Below are 14,979 nucleotides of genomic sequence, written 5' to 3'. Positions count from 1 at the left end.
CCGAAGGCAGCGACTTAACCCACTGAGCCACCCAGGCCCCCCCCCCTTTTTTTTTTTTTAACTAGATTTCATACACTAATAGTAGGCCTGATGTTACCGGGTTAAAATGCTATTCATTTTTCCCTTATGCTTCTTTCCATTTTCTAACATGTTTTAAGATTATTTTTAGCTTATAGAGGGCACGGATTGCAGGGAGCACTGGGTGTGGTGAAAAAATAATGAATACTGTTTTTCTGAAAATAAATCAATTTAATAAAAAAAAAAGATTATTTTTAGCTTTATGATAATGAAGTTACAGATTTGTGCTGAAGGTATATTTTGACTACTAAAACAATCCGAAGGAGTTTGTCAAAGTAGAATTTCTGCTTTACTGGAACTTTATATATTTCAAATAAATTCTTAGATTGAAAAATGACTTCCATACCAAAAATACACAAGTGTAAGTGGAAGCTTGATGTTTAACAGCCACTCAGATCAAGTGATAGAACATCTCCAAGTCCAGAGAAGCTCCCTTCATGATTAACCTCCCCTCTCCAAATGTAACCACTATCCTGACCTCCAACACTGTAGATTTTTATTTTATTTTTTTAAAAATTTTAAAAGATTTTATTTATTTATTTGACAGAGAAAGATCACAGGTAGGCAGAGAGGCAGGCAGAGAGAGAGAGAGAGAGGACGAAGCAGGCTCCCTGCTGAGCAGAGAGCCCAATGTGGAAATTGATCCCAGGACCCCGAAATCACAACCCAAGCCAAAGGCAGAGGGTTTAACCCACTGACCCACCGAGGCACCCAACACTGTAGATTTTTAGTTTTGAGTGTTTTAGCTATTTGATATAAATGGTGTCATAATGTATATTTTGTGTCTTTGTGATCTGTGCATTTCCTAATATCATGGCACTTGGGATTTTTCTAGTTGTATTGTTAATTGATCTCTAGCTTCATTCTACTACTATCCGAAAATATACTCTATGATTTTAATCCTTTGTAATTGTTGAGACTTTTACGACCTACCAGTTTTCATAAATGTTCCATGTGCATTTGAACATAACTTAGATTTGGAGTTCCTATATGCATTTGAGTAGGACAAAGGTTTAGCTATTTTTCTCAAATATTTTATAACCTACTGATTTGTTTTTCTGCTTGTCCTATTATTAAAATTTATTAAAATCTCCCTATATGCATTTGAGTAGGACAAAGGTTTAGCTATTTTTCTCAAATATTTTATAACCTACTGATTTGTTTTTCTGCTTGTCCTATTATTAAAATTTATTAAAATCTCGGGGTGGCAGGGTGGCTCAGTTGGTTAAGCGTCTGCCCTCAGCTCAGGTCATGATCCCAGAGTCCTGGGATCAAGCCCCACGTCCAGCTCCTTGCTCAGCGGGGAGCCTGCTTCTCTTCTCCCTCTGCCTGCTGTTCCCCCTGCTTGTGTTTCTGCTGTCTTTCTCTGTCAAATAAAATCTTAAAAAAAAAAGATTTATTAAAATGTCCTACTATGATTGTGGACTTATCTGTTTTTTGTTTTCATTCTGTTAGTTTTGCTTTATATATTTAGAGGGTTTTTAAAAATTATATTATTTATTTATTTGACAGGCAGAGAGGTAGTCAGAGAGAGAGAAAGAGAGAGGAGGAAGTAGGCTCCCTGCTGAGTGGAGGGCCTGTTGCGGGGCTTGATCCCAGGACCCTGAGATCATGACCTGAGCTGAAAGCAGACACTTAACTGACTGAGCCACCCAGGAGTCCTTCTGGATTTGCGTTTTCCCCACCAGTCCTATGGTATTGCTAGAGCTCTTTTCAGCCTCTCAACCTCTTCCACTTAATGAATGAATTGGCAATTCTTGCTAGTTAACTATTTTTTTCGGTATCATGTCACTCAGTGATACTTACAGGTATCTGACATCAAGATCACTTTTTATGTAAATATGAGAAATGTTAGATACCATTTATTTGAAAGGTAATATGTTTACCAAAGGGAGTCAAGTTTGGTCTTTGTCACAGTTTATAAATTTGTTGTTTAGGTCTAATGATCCTATTTTAAATTTGCTTGATCTTCCAGAGATTGATGAAGAGTTACTCTCTTCAGAATAATTATATTTGTCATTTTAATCTTATATTTGCAACACTTTCATTTTCACCGTTTTTGAAGCTCTTTTATTTTTATTTTTTTAAACATTTAAAAAATTTTTACTTATTTATTTGACAGAGACATGTCAAAAGAAGGAACACAAGCAGGGGAGGGGCAGAGGGAGAAGTAGGCTTCCTGCCGAGCAGGGAGGCCCAGTGCAGGGTTCTATCCCAGGACCCTGACCTGAGCTGATGGCAGACCATAATGATGGAGCCACCCAGGTGCTTCTATTTTTGTTTTTATTTTTTAAGATTTTATTTATTTGAGGGAGAGAATGAGTGAGAGAGAAGGCATAAGCAACGTTTGGGGCAGATGGAGAGGGACAAGCAGATTCTCTGCTGAGCAGAAAGACCAAACCCAGGGCTCAGTCCCAGGACGCTAGGATTGTGACGTGAGCCAAATGCAGATGCTTAACTGACTAAGCCACCCAGGTGCTCTTTTGAAGCTCTTTTAGGCACATAATTTTTTTTTTTTTTTTTTGAAAGCTTTTATTTATTTACTTATTTGAGAGAGAGTGAGAGAGCATGAGTGAGGGTAGGGGGCAGAAAGGGAGGGAGAATCAGGCTCCCGCCAAGCAGGGAGCCCCACTTGGGGCTTGATCCCTGAACTCTGGGATCATGACCTGAGCCGAAGGCAGACGCTTCACTGCTTCACTGACTGAGCCACCCAGGTGCCCAAACACAGAAATGTTAGTACCTTCATTACTGAGTAATTATTTGTCAATAAGGTAACATCTTTTTTACACTGAACAGTCTTTACTGTTAACTGTACTCTGTCTGATACTAATATTGCTCTATTTCTTGGTTCAGAATTTGGTAATATGTCTTCCACCCTCACTTTTATCTTCAGTTTTTCTTTGCTATTTTAGATTTAATTCTTGTAAACAATATATTGTTAGAAGTTGTTTTTCCTCAATCTGGAGCGGTTTGTAATAGTGAACTTGAGACATTTTCTGCTTGTCAGGGTTTTTGCACATTTGATTCCTGTGTTTAGTGGATGACTGTGTTGTGCTATCTTGATTGAATGCTTTCTCGGTATCTCCCTTCTGTTTTGTATTTTTACATTTATATTTGGTAGTGATTTGAATTTAAAAATTCCTATAAAAATACATTCACAATTTACGAATTTTCTTATGTTGTATCTGCTTATAGCTAGCGCACGTGGTGATGTCCTTTTTCGGTGAAGTTGTGTACTTCACGGGGTGTTCAGCCACGTAGAACATGCTGCTTTCTGCTTTCTTTCACCAACCATTGTTGTTTGCATCACACTAATGAAAGTGAGAAAGCGGCTGAAGAACAAAGAAGAAAAATGATGTAGAATGTTGTTCCTTCTGCAAAGGAAACAAAATATGTTTGTTTGTTTTTAAAGACTCCTTGCTGAGCTAGGAGGCTGATGTGGGGCTGGATCCTAGGACCTGGAATCATGACCTGAGCTGAGGGCAGACGCTCAACCATCTGAGCCACCCAGGCGCCCCAAAATAGAGTGGTTTTTTTTTTTTTTTTTTTTTTTTTTGAAGATTTTATTTATTTATTTATTTGAGAGAGAGCATGAGCAATGAGAAGGTCAGAGAGAGAAGCAGACTCCCCATGGAGCTGGGAGCCCGATGCGGGACTGGATCCCGGGACTCCGGGATCATGACCTGAGCTGAAGGCAGTCCAACCAACTGAGCCACCCAGGCATCCCTAGAGTGTTTTTTATTAGATAACTCTAGCAGCACAGTGTTTCCTAGTGTTGGTGTTGGAGGGGAGGCCTCTGAAGCCAGCCTTGCTGTTGTTATCATCTTTGTAGATAACCCGTACATTTCTTTCTTTCTCTTTTTCTTAGTTAAGCAGGCTCCATGCCCAGTGTTGAGCCTGACATAGAATCAAGACCTGAGTTGATATCCAGAGCTGGGCGCTTAACGAACTAAGCCCCCTAGTGCCCCTGTACATTTCTGCTTAAAATCTCATGGGGCTGTTTTTCTCGTGTGATAATTGGATTTGGTTACTAATTTGTTTGGTATATAGTAAATCTTCTGTCTTCCAGACTTGGTTTTGGTTTTCCAACTTTGAAAAAGGTCTTTTTTTCCTCGTATTTTTTGTATAATTCTGTTTGTGTGCTTTGTCTTATTCTTTGGGAACCTTGTTGTTTATTCATATATTGATTCAGCACTGTGTGCCTTTTGCGAGCTTGCCCAGGGCCCAGCACCATGCTCATTGGTCACCTGTCATTGGTGAGCAGAGATGGAGAGGGGCTCTTCATCAAGCTGGCATTCTCTGGGGGCTCAGTGAAGCACACACCGAGAGATTACAGGCTGAAATAGGTTATAGGGAAGGAAGGCTATGTGGGGTATCATAAGGAGGACCCCCCCGCCACTGGTATTGGGGTGGAGTCAGGAGGACTGCCCCTGAGGAAGTAATTTTTTTTTTTTAAGATTTTATTTATTTGACAGACAGAGATCACAAGTAGGCAGAGAGGCAGGCAGAGAGAGAGGGGGAGGCAGGCTCCCTGCTGAGCAGAGAGCCTGATGCGGGGCTCGATCCCAGGACCCTGGGATCATGACCCAAGCTGAAGGCAGAGGCTTTAACCCACTGAGCCACCCAGGCACCCCAGGAAGTAATGTTTTAACTGAGATGTGAAGACTGGTTAGTCTTCACTGAGGAAGTGTGTACAAGTGTGTGAATGTGTCTGTATGTGTCATGCCTGTAGGCATCCTAGAATGGGCCAAGTCCAGGGACCACTGTGTGCAAAGGCCTTGTGGTGGAGGATGCAGTGTAGACTGTGGGAAGAAGCAGAAGAAAGGCTGTGTGGCTGGCTGAGGCCAGAAGGAAACAGAGACCATAGTGGGCACTGGGAAGGGCTTGGGACTTAGTCCTTCAACCTGTAATACCATCAAATAGTTCTTTTGGGTGAAATTCCCAGATTTGCAGTGAGAACATTTTACTCCAGTTGCACTGTGGAGAGTGAACTGGAGGAGGAAGGGAAAGGGTGGAGAGTGTGTAGGATGTGTGTGAGGGAGACCACAGCCCTCACTAAGAGAGGGTGGCTTCTGGTTCTGAGTGGAGGGGGTGGCGGGTAGGCAGTGGACAGGGTGCCTCAGCGCAGCCAGAATGGAGGCGGAAGAAGGTGTCGGGTTCTCCCTAGCACAGCGGCTGGTCAGGCAATTTAGAGTCCCGGGGTAAGGGAGTTGTAGGGGGAGGGTTCCGGATCTTCCGTGTTTGTCACACTCTTTTTTGCGTCATTTTAATTTGTTGTTTTTCTCAAATTCTACTTATGAAAGTTTTAATTTTGTTTCCTGTTGCATTTACTTGTGATTTTTACCGCCAGGCAGCATCACTTTCACGTTCTTTTTAGTTTGTTTTTATCCTGGCTAACTCTTGGTTGATAGAGCGGTATTTTAAAAGTGCTTTCTGTTTAATGTAGTCATTTTCTGCTTCAGAGAAAGATTTTCCATGTTCTTTTGGGATTCCAAATGTTCTCATTGACTTGGATATTCCCCCTGGCCTGAGCTCTTCATCTTTGAACTTTCCATAGCGGTTCTACAGCTTCCCATCCTGCATGGACTTCGCTTATGGCCTTCCCGAGGCAGCCGGGAGCTCGAGAGACTTCTGGGCATCGGAGGGCTGTCAGCATGCAGGGCTTTTACCTTGTTTCTCCAAGTTTGTGTTTTCATCATTTTCCATTTTTGTCCTATTTTAATAGAGCTGTGATGACATTTCATCACCTCCTTTAATGTTACTCAGTGTCAAGATGTGGCAAGAACAAGTCGAGGCAGTGGAGCACAGCACAGCTGTGTTCTCACACTGCCACCCAGCCCGTCCCTCCCAGTCCGTCCTCCAAGTCCCTTCAGTTTTCTTTGTCCCCATGCTGCAGTGTGTGCTGCGTGAGAACAAGGTTTTTGTTTGTTTTGTTCACTGCTTCACCCAAGAGCCAGCACACAGTGTTTGTCAAGGAGATACTTGATTGCTACTGATTCAGGATGACTTGGGCCCAGTTCCCCTGGCTGCTGTCCCTCCGCAGAGCGCTAACAGCGGGCCACACTCTGGGTTGCCGTGCATGGCTCCCCTCCTGCAGCCTGTGGCCCTGGAGGCCGAGCAGCCACAGAAGCAGCAGGCTGGGGAGCGAGCAGCTCTGGGCTGCAGTGAGGCCAGGTGTCAGGGACAAGAGGCTCAGAGGCCTGAGGCTGAGAGGGAGCTGTGGCCAGCATGGCGAGTGCCCTGGGGTAGAAGTGGTTCTTGCCGGAACGGCAGAGCGTGCGAGGGCGGCGGGATGGATGGAAGTCAGAGGTGAAGTGCTTTCCAGGCTGTGTGGAGTTGGGACTTTTTTGCCATGGGTACTGGGATGCCATCCAGATTTTGAAAGTCATTTTTGTTACAAGCCTGGCTGTTGTGGAAGACTCAATCTTCCAGGAGGGGGTGGCCAGAATGGGTGTGGGGAGGGCTGTGGCCCGGTAGGAGGTGTGGAAGCCTCGGTGGAGCCATAGTGGTTGACAGAGGTCTGGATGGAGAACACAGCTGTAGCACTTTGGTTAAACACCTCTCTTAGCAGTGCTGGTCCTGTCTTACGTGACTGGGGAATTTAGTAGGGTGCTAAAGATAAATGGGGTTTTGAGCGGTTGGGTGATTATTGCCTTCCAGAAGGCAGCTCTGCACAAGGCCCCACGGTCACCTGATATGCGCAGGACCAGACTCAGGGAGCTCTGGATACCCTCCCTTTCTTTACCAGGGCGCATCAATGGCCCTTCCAGTTCCCAGAAATTTCACCCCAGAGACTGACTTCAGGGGTGCTAGTGTCAGAGGCACAGTCCCTTTTGAGGGAAGCAGAATCAGCTGAATTGAATTTAGTGAAGATTTTCTAAATTAAGTAGGACAAGGGGCTTCTCATCAGAGGGGGACACAGGTGCAGCGGATGGACAGCGGGAAGCAGGAAAAGGGTCACCTGCAGGCAGGTGTGGGCTGAGTACTGGCCTATGTCCCTCAGATGGCAGGGAGCCTGTAGCACACAGGGGATTGCGAGGCATTTCCACCCACGTTGCCTGGGAGAGGATGGTGCCTTTCTGGAAGTTTTGCTGCCTGGAGTCCTTTGCCGCAGTCAGGGATGTCACCTGCTGTCATGGTGTCATGTGCTTGTGCCCTTGGGATTTGCCTGAGCCCCCTTCCTCCCAAATCCTTGGGCGGTGGTGCTGGCGCAGGTGGGACCTTGGCCCTGGCTCTGGTTTTGTCGAGGCATACATCCGATTCCCCAAGCTGGTGGGTGGGTCTCTATTTGGGGTCCTTCTCGTGGGTCTCTGGGTCTCCCCTGAGCAGCCAGAGGGCAGGGATGGAGGCTGTCAGTGCTGTGAGAAAGCCAGTGCTGTGGGTGAACTGGAGCCTGAGGGAAGGACAGTGCTGTGTCAGGCCGTTTGTGTGTTAAGAGACTCATGCTGTAATACGTTCAGTTACTTTTACTTCATTTGTGGGTGAAATTATGTGCTATTTAGTATTTCCATGCTTTGGTTTTCCCAGAGGAAGGAGGGCCTCTGTCTTTGAGAGTCCAGAATCTGCATTTCCTCCAATGTAAGGACCTAGATGATAGGACTGGGTTATGTTCCTTTCTTTACTGTTGAACATACCCCCCATGAGCCCTCGTGCTGTGCCAGTGCTCAGGGGCAAGGACTGGGAGGCTGAGCCATGAATCCCAGCTCAGCCTCTTGCTAGCTGAGTGGCCCTGGGCAAGTCATTAGAGTACTCTGAGCCTCGGTTTCCTCATCTGAGAAATGGGGGATAGTAATAGTACCTACTATGGGATCATTGGGAGGGTTAAATGAATTAATACACAGTAGGCATGATGTAAGTGTTTGCTGCTATTAACAGTATGATTATAGGCATTCACTGCCTATCTGTTCAATGGGGGAATTGAAAGCAGTGATACAAATTAATTTATGATGTCATTTGGTACTTAGACATTTTTCTTTTAGTTTGGTTTACTTATATTTCTTAAGTGAAATGTTTCATACATTCTGTGTTTGCTGAATAATAACTTCTCATTAAAATCACCTTGGTTGGGTGCCTGGTTGGCTCAGTGGGTTAAAGCCTCCACCTTCAGCTCAGGTCATGATCCCAGGGTCCTGGGATCGAGTCCCGCATCGGGCTCTCTGCTCAGCAGGGAGCCTGCTTCCCCCCCTCTCTGCCTGTCTCTCTGCCTACTTGTGATCTCTCTCTGTCAGATAAATAAATAAAATCTTAAAAAAAAAATCACCATGGGGGCACCTGGGTGGCTCAGTGGGTTGAGCCGCTGCCTTCGGCTCAGGTCATGGTCTCAGGGTCCTGGGATCGAGTCCTGCGTCGGGCTCTCTGCTCAGCGGGGAGCCTGCTTCCTCCTCTCTCTCTCTCTCTGTCTGCCTCTCTGCCTACTTGTGATCTCTCTGTCAAGTAAATAAATGGAGTCTTTAAAAAAAAAAAAAATCACCATGGATTGGGACACATGGGTGCTCAGTCAGTTAAGCCGCTGCCTTTGGCTCAGGTCACGATCCCAGGGTCCTGGGACCGAGTCCTGCATTGGGCTCCTTGCTTGGCAGGGAGCCTACTTCTCCCTCTTCCAGTCTCTGCTTGCCACTCTGCCTGCTTGTGTGTGTGCGCGCGTGTGCGCGCTCTCTCTCTCTCTCTGACAAATAAGTAAAATCTTAAAAAAAAAAATCACGATGGATTATGCTGGACTTCACTGGACCTAAAGCAGTCTGACTGTTTTACCCTTATCCCTGGGGTCCTGGCAGCAATTGCACTTGAGTCGGACCTTGAAGAGGAAAGAAGTTTGACTGGAATATACCTGAAATATAAAACCATTAAAAAGAGTCACATTCTGCCCATTTCTAAAGGTGATTGTAAATCATCGAGTGCCACCTCGGTTCTTATCTTATACAGTCCAGGGGACCTGGCTTTCCCTAGTTGTCCCAGCCTCTTACCCCCTAAGGACCTGTTCTTTGTAGAATATAAACCCCTTGTGCACAGGTCACCCTGGTCTTGGTGGGGCACCTCAGATCTGAAGGCTCTTTCCCCAAGTTCCCTCCATAGACCCTGCCCATCCCTCAAAATTCAGGTGAAAACTCTCCCTTGTGGGATATTCCTGTTTAGACCACAGTCAGAAGGGTATGCGCTGCTGTCTTCTGCTCCCTCAGGGCAGTGGTTCTCAAACTTATCTGAGCCTGGGCACCCTTGGGGGGCAAAAAAAAAAGTTCCTGGCACCATCCCCAGAGATTCTGATGCTGACTTGTTGTAAATGGGTGATTTCTTAGAACTTTTCATGATTTTGAGGTGTAGCCATGTTTGGGGTCCACATTCATGTGATGCCAAAGGAGCAGAGGCTCCTTAGTAATCTGTGCGCTCTTGGTCACACCTTCGTAGGTCTTGACTTGAGGCCAGGGGTTCTCTTTGAAGCTGCTGTCCGCAGTGCAGGATACACTCGGCCTGTGCCAGCAAGTGTGAGCCAGGAAGTAGGTTTTGTTGCTTCTTTCTGTTCAGAGAGGATATGAAATTGTTTCTTCTTTGTGAAGTCCCACAGAACAAATGTCCATCACTACGGACAATTCTGTGGGCCCAGCCCCTTCTTGCTGCTGTTACCCTCTTACAAATGCCTTGAGTACTGGGCCGGGGAGCTTCCTGGGAGCGGAGCTGTGTGTCTCTGGAATCTGGTGAGCAGCTTTGGGTTGGGCTGGCTCCTTTGCTGTTTGCGTATGTGTCTGTGTGCGTGTCCATGCGCGTGCGTGTGTGCGTACGTTTCTAGCAAGTGTGATGGTTTGAAAACTTCTTGTTTACCCCTGGAGAATACAGGAGTAATTCGGCAACAGCATAGTCTTACCTGGGCACTCTGATTTCTGAAGTCGAACAAGACCATTTGGAAAACATGCATGGTTTGGAAAGACTTGTTTTTCCTTCTTTCAGCTGTCCATTGTGGTGGCACACTATTGGGTGCCTGAGGGCAGACAGAGTGGACAAACACGTTTCCAGTGCTCGGGTACTTCTCCGGGGCTGTTAGACACGAAAAGAGATAATTATGGTGACCTGTGACAAGTGTAGCAGAAGCAGGTAAAGAACACGGTGAGAGCACCGAGACCGAAGCAGCAGTGTGGGTCTGGGGACTGCATGTGGCCACTGAGAAGGGGCATGGGGGTGGGCTCTGGGGCGGAGTCTGGGAGCGTCCCAGGACCGCAGCTGTGTGGAGGGCAACTTATCCATTTATTGTGTAGAGTGTGTACATGGAAATAATGATTTAGAGGAGACTTAAAGGGAGGCGGGGAGAAAAGGTCACAGTAGCTCAGAAGCTGCTTTCTATCTTCCGGTCCCCTTCAGTCCTATATTCAGAGGTGTGTGGTACATTTCACATGTCATACATACACCGGTATGTGTATAGTTTTATATTTTCATCATAAACACTTCCACTCATGAGTCTATAATGATCACTTTTATAGGTGGAGATATTTCATTTGTAGGTCTGGCGGAGTTGATCGGTTAACCCTTGTTTCCTCACTCCTGCAGCATTAGGGACTTAAAATGCTCTCAGTTTTTCCTCTTTGGAGATACTGCTAGATCCAGTGGCAGACCACAGTGGGGGACATCTGGGAAGATGGGTGTGGCCTCCCCTGCAGAGCAGCCTCTGTGCTGAGCCCTGTCTCAAGTGAGGGTGCTGCTGTCCTGGAGAGGGCAGCCTGTCTGTGCTCTGTCTTGTGTCCGAAACTGCTCTTGCCTGCCCTCGAGGTTGATTCAGGTTTGGTTCTGGTTTATCGCTTCATCAGCTTCTGTTTACCTGAGTTTGAATGGATCATGATTGGAACTATAATGTATCCTACGACCCCAGAATCTAATGTCCCCAGAATCTCAGGCGAGTGTGTTACATACCTGTGATCAAGGAGGGAAGGCTAGGCCAGGTTTGTTGATGAGGAGGCAGGCTGATGAGGGAAACTGGGCAGAGTTGGCTGAGCCTGCTGAAGAAGAAAGGAGAGCAGAGGGGTGGGCTGGAGAAGGGCAGTAGGGGAGTCTACGCAAATGCTGACGTGAGGGCTGACAGGGGTTGGAGGGAATGGAAGGAGCAGGTGCAGAACGCAGAAAACTAGAAGTGAGTGACTGTTGGCATCATATAAAAACAAAGGGAAGGAGAGGCCCTATCAGATACATTTAAATTTATTTAAATTAAAATTCAGTTTTAGGAAGATGGATTGGCCAAGTTAGGGGGATTGACAATAAAGAGGGTTTTCAGGATAACCTGGGTGCATGGCACAAAAAAGATGTGCCCATATTTCAGTATAATTTTCTATAAATTGAATGAGAATTATATTCTCCTATGGAATATAAATGTTTAGGGGACTGCTTCTGCCAAATGTCATACTGAAATCTCACACAACTTCCCCAAAGTAGGATGTGGCCCCTCTGCTTAGCTGTGTGTTTATACCATGTGGCTTAATGGGGCAGGGATCAATCGAGCAGACTTTGCTCCTGGCATCCATTGCCCTAAAATGACTGTGTCAGAATAACCAGGTCTTTCAAAGCAAGGAGTGATTTGTTGTGTCTGTATGTGGGAAAACTTCCTTTTCCCCGAGGAATATTGTTGAACTATATAATGGTATCCAGAGGTTTTACAAGGTCTGGTATAAGGTGGTTTTCTTTGTTAGCTGCGTGGCTCTGTTTCCTCATCTGTGAAAAGGAAATAGCTTCTCATAGGTCATCGGGTTGGCAGAAAAGTGCTCTCAGAAATTTTCCTGGTGTTCTTTTTTTTTTTTTTTTAAAGATTTTTAAAATTTATTTGACACAGAGAGAGATCACAAGTAAGCAGAGCAGCAGGCAGAGAGAGGGGGAAGGAGGCTCCCCGCTGAGCAGAGAGCCTGATGTGGGCCTCGATCCCAGGACCCTGAGATCATGACCTGACCTGAAGGCAGAGGCTTAACCCACAGGCCACCCAGGCACCCCAATTTTCCTGGTTTTTATATACACCATCAGTCATCAGTGATTTTAGGATGGCAATAGAGTTGCTTGCCACACTTAGCAGTTATTTCTATTTAAAGGAATTTCATGGGCGCCTGGGTGGCTCAGTGGGTTAAGCCACTGCCTTCGGCTCGGGTCATGATCTCAGGGTCCTGGGATCGAGTCCCGCATCGGGCTCTCTGCTCAGCAGGGAGCCTGCTTCCTCCCCTCTCTCTCTCTCTCTCCTGCCTCTCTGCCTACTTGTGATGTCTCTCTGTCAAATAAATAAATAAAATCTTTAAAAAAAAAAAATAAAGGAATTTCAAAGGATTTCAGATGAGGTCCGGAGAATATAGAAAAATAGCACGTGCAGCCGAAGAGTAGGTATCAGGAGTTACTCTTCTTAGAGCTATTGGGCAATAACTAGTAAAAACAAGAGAAAAACTTTGGTTTTTCTTTACCTTTTACTTCTCCTGTTTTTAGTTTTTATTGTCCAATGACTAAATAAAAAAGAAGCTATATAATGGATTTAAGTAATATTTTTAGTTGTTTTTAATCTTATCTGTTTGACATTCATGTTTGTTGAATGAATGAAAGTTCCTTAGTAGAATTCTGTAGGGTAGAACCCTGGACCTGACTTACTCAACTGTTTCCAGCAGACGTCAGCCTGTTAGGTGGCCAGGGCTGTTCCTTCGGTGAAGAACCATGACCTTTATCCAGATTTCACCATCAGTTTTCCTTCTCAACTTGTTTGGAGCTCAGATATTTCCTGGGCAAAACCCCTGCAACCAGTCACTTTGGCTTAGAGAGAGGAAAAGCTATATATATAATTGGCAGATTTCCTTCATGGAAACTCTTCCCAATTTCTGTGACTGCAGGCCTGGAGCTGGGGTGGGGAAAGTCATAGTCGTGGGCTGAGGGTGTCCCAAGAGGCCTCTGAAGCTAGAAGACTTGCCAGACGCGAAGCCCCACGTATTTAGGACAGCAGCTCCTACTGCCTGGGCTCACTGCCATGAGCAGGCCTACCGTGGTTCCTGCTCAAGTGATGGGCTCCAGGAGAATTGACCTCATGTCCTGGCTGTGCCAGCTGTCAGCTGTGGGACCTCCACTGCTTAACACCTGTCGTTTCATCTTCCCATCGGCAGAGCTGGGGCCATACTACCTCACCTGTGGGGGGGGGGGGGCAAGAGCCTAGTACGTAGTAGGCGCTTAGTGAATTAGAGGCTGTGATTGATGAAATACCCTTTGGACAGGGGTGCAGGACCAGGAGAGCAGCTGCAGGAGGAAATGAATCCAGTGAATTCCCTGCTTCATAATCTACTTTGTGTTCTCAGTTCCAAGAAGCAGGAAGAAGCAGGCTTTGAGCCAAATTGGTAGTGTGTGTTTGCTAAGTGTGGGGTTTTGCTGAAGGCAGCACCTGCCTCTGGGTGCTAAGAGTCAGGTACGCCACACGAGGACTTAGGATTCAGTTCTTTCGGTTGTTCCAAGTAGGTAGACGGGAGGGGACTCTGTTTTCTTCTGGCCGCCTTTTGGTGAGTGCTGGGGCCAGTGGTGGATGTCTGTTAAGTGTATTTAGGATTGAGGGTGGGGGAGGATTCCGTCACTTGTCTGGGCTGTGTGGTGTTACCGAGGAGGAGGAGTTGCACTTATAAAATCTAGGCTATTTTCACCATACGTGTGTGTGTGTGTGTGTGTATGTGTGTGTGTATGAATTGTTAATACTTCTAATTGTTTTTATTTACAAATAATAGAAGAAACAAAAACCAAAATGAACAATTGAAGGACTGTAGTTTGACTTAGGGTGTCTAGGAAATTAATAACTTTAGCTCTCCTTTACTTAGTATTCTTTGGTACGTGTGCTAGGGATATGACTGCACCAAGACCTGTCTGGCTTTTTTCCCTGAAACTTAGGAAAATGATATCATTCTATAGAATATTATGTTTAAAAAAACCCTACTTTCCTGTCCCAGAATAACCTGGCATTTCAGAGTAGGTAGAGTAGGGAGTAGGAGGTTTTTATTTCCTTGAAACAACTTCTTATCAAATTAAGATAATTCCCCCGCTTTGTGCCAGGGAGGCTGCTGTTTATTGACTCACTACTCTCCCCCCTCCTCCATAGCAGAAGCACCTGCTCTGAAATGTAAACTCAGAAATGAAACATGTGATCTCCCCCTTCCTTTTTTTTTTTTTTTTTAAAGTCAGGAGAACTGTAGGAGCTGCTCTACCAGTTCTGTACAGGGTATCTAGCTAACCCTCCAGACCTTAGCCTGGGGTTGAGGAGCTCATGGGAGGCTGGTAACGCCACCTGCACAGGGCTGTTCAGGCCCTTCCCAGGCTGGCTTCTGATCCTGCTAGACTGTTTTTTTTTTTTTTAAAGTAGGCTTGATGGCCAACGTGGGGCTGGAACCCAGGACTCTGAGAGCACATTCTCCACTGACTTAGCCAACCAGGCGCCCCCTGCTGGACTTAGACGTACGTGTCTTGTGCTCTCCTCACAGTCGCCTGATGTTCACTGGCTGCAAAAGTTCAAAGATGGTGGATCAGAATAATCGCACATTTGGAGAATAGTTAGGAGTGGGGTTGGTCCCCACCCCATCCGTGACTTCTGTCCTGCCCCTGGCACTGAAGACCAGGACCACTTCCATGACTGGAAGGCAGGGGCCCAGGCATAGCTGATCCTCCAGGCCACTGCCAGCTCTGGCTCTCTCTGTCTTCTGAGGAATGAATGCTGTGGTTTGCTTTATGCAATAAGTATCTAATCACACCGAGGGTTAGACTGGGTGTTTGTTGTTCCCAGAGCCATAAGTGCTGCTTTGTCCAGGGCGCTGCCAGTTCACACACCCTGTTGTAGATGAGATAACACCGTTAATTATTTTTAGCACCCACTTTGACTTGCAGAAATTTCCTGGCTTGGATGATAAAACTATATGGTCACTCTAGTCATTCAGA

At 45.9% G+C, this 14,979-nt stretch overlaps 1 protein-coding gene across 4 annotated transcripts in view; it reads left to right on the top strand.

Moving 5' to 3' along the window:
• The window catches only part of DGKD (diacylglycerol kinase delta), a 113,398-nt gene that overhangs the window by 32,181 nt on the left and 66,238 nt on the right, over positions 1-14,979 (top strand). The window contains exon 1 of one of the 4 annotated variants that reach the window (XM_059167678.1): positions 13,515-13,562. The exons of the other annotated variants lie outside the window; for them this stretch is intronic. The gene's annotated coding sequence lies outside the window, so the exon portion shown is untranslated. Of the gene's footprint in view, positions 1-13,514; positions 13,563-14,979 lie in introns of those variants that run through there. 4 annotated transcript variants of the gene reach the window in all.

This window comes from Mustela lutreola, chromosome 3 (genome assembly GCF_030435805.1).
Source record: "Mustela lutreola isolate mMusLut2 chromosome 3, mMusLut2.pri, whole genome shotgun sequence".
Lineage (NCBI taxonomy): Eukaryota > Metazoa > Chordata > Mammalia > Carnivora > Mustelidae > Mustela > Mustela lutreola.
This window is presented reverse-complemented; position numbering and strand designations above follow the sequence as displayed.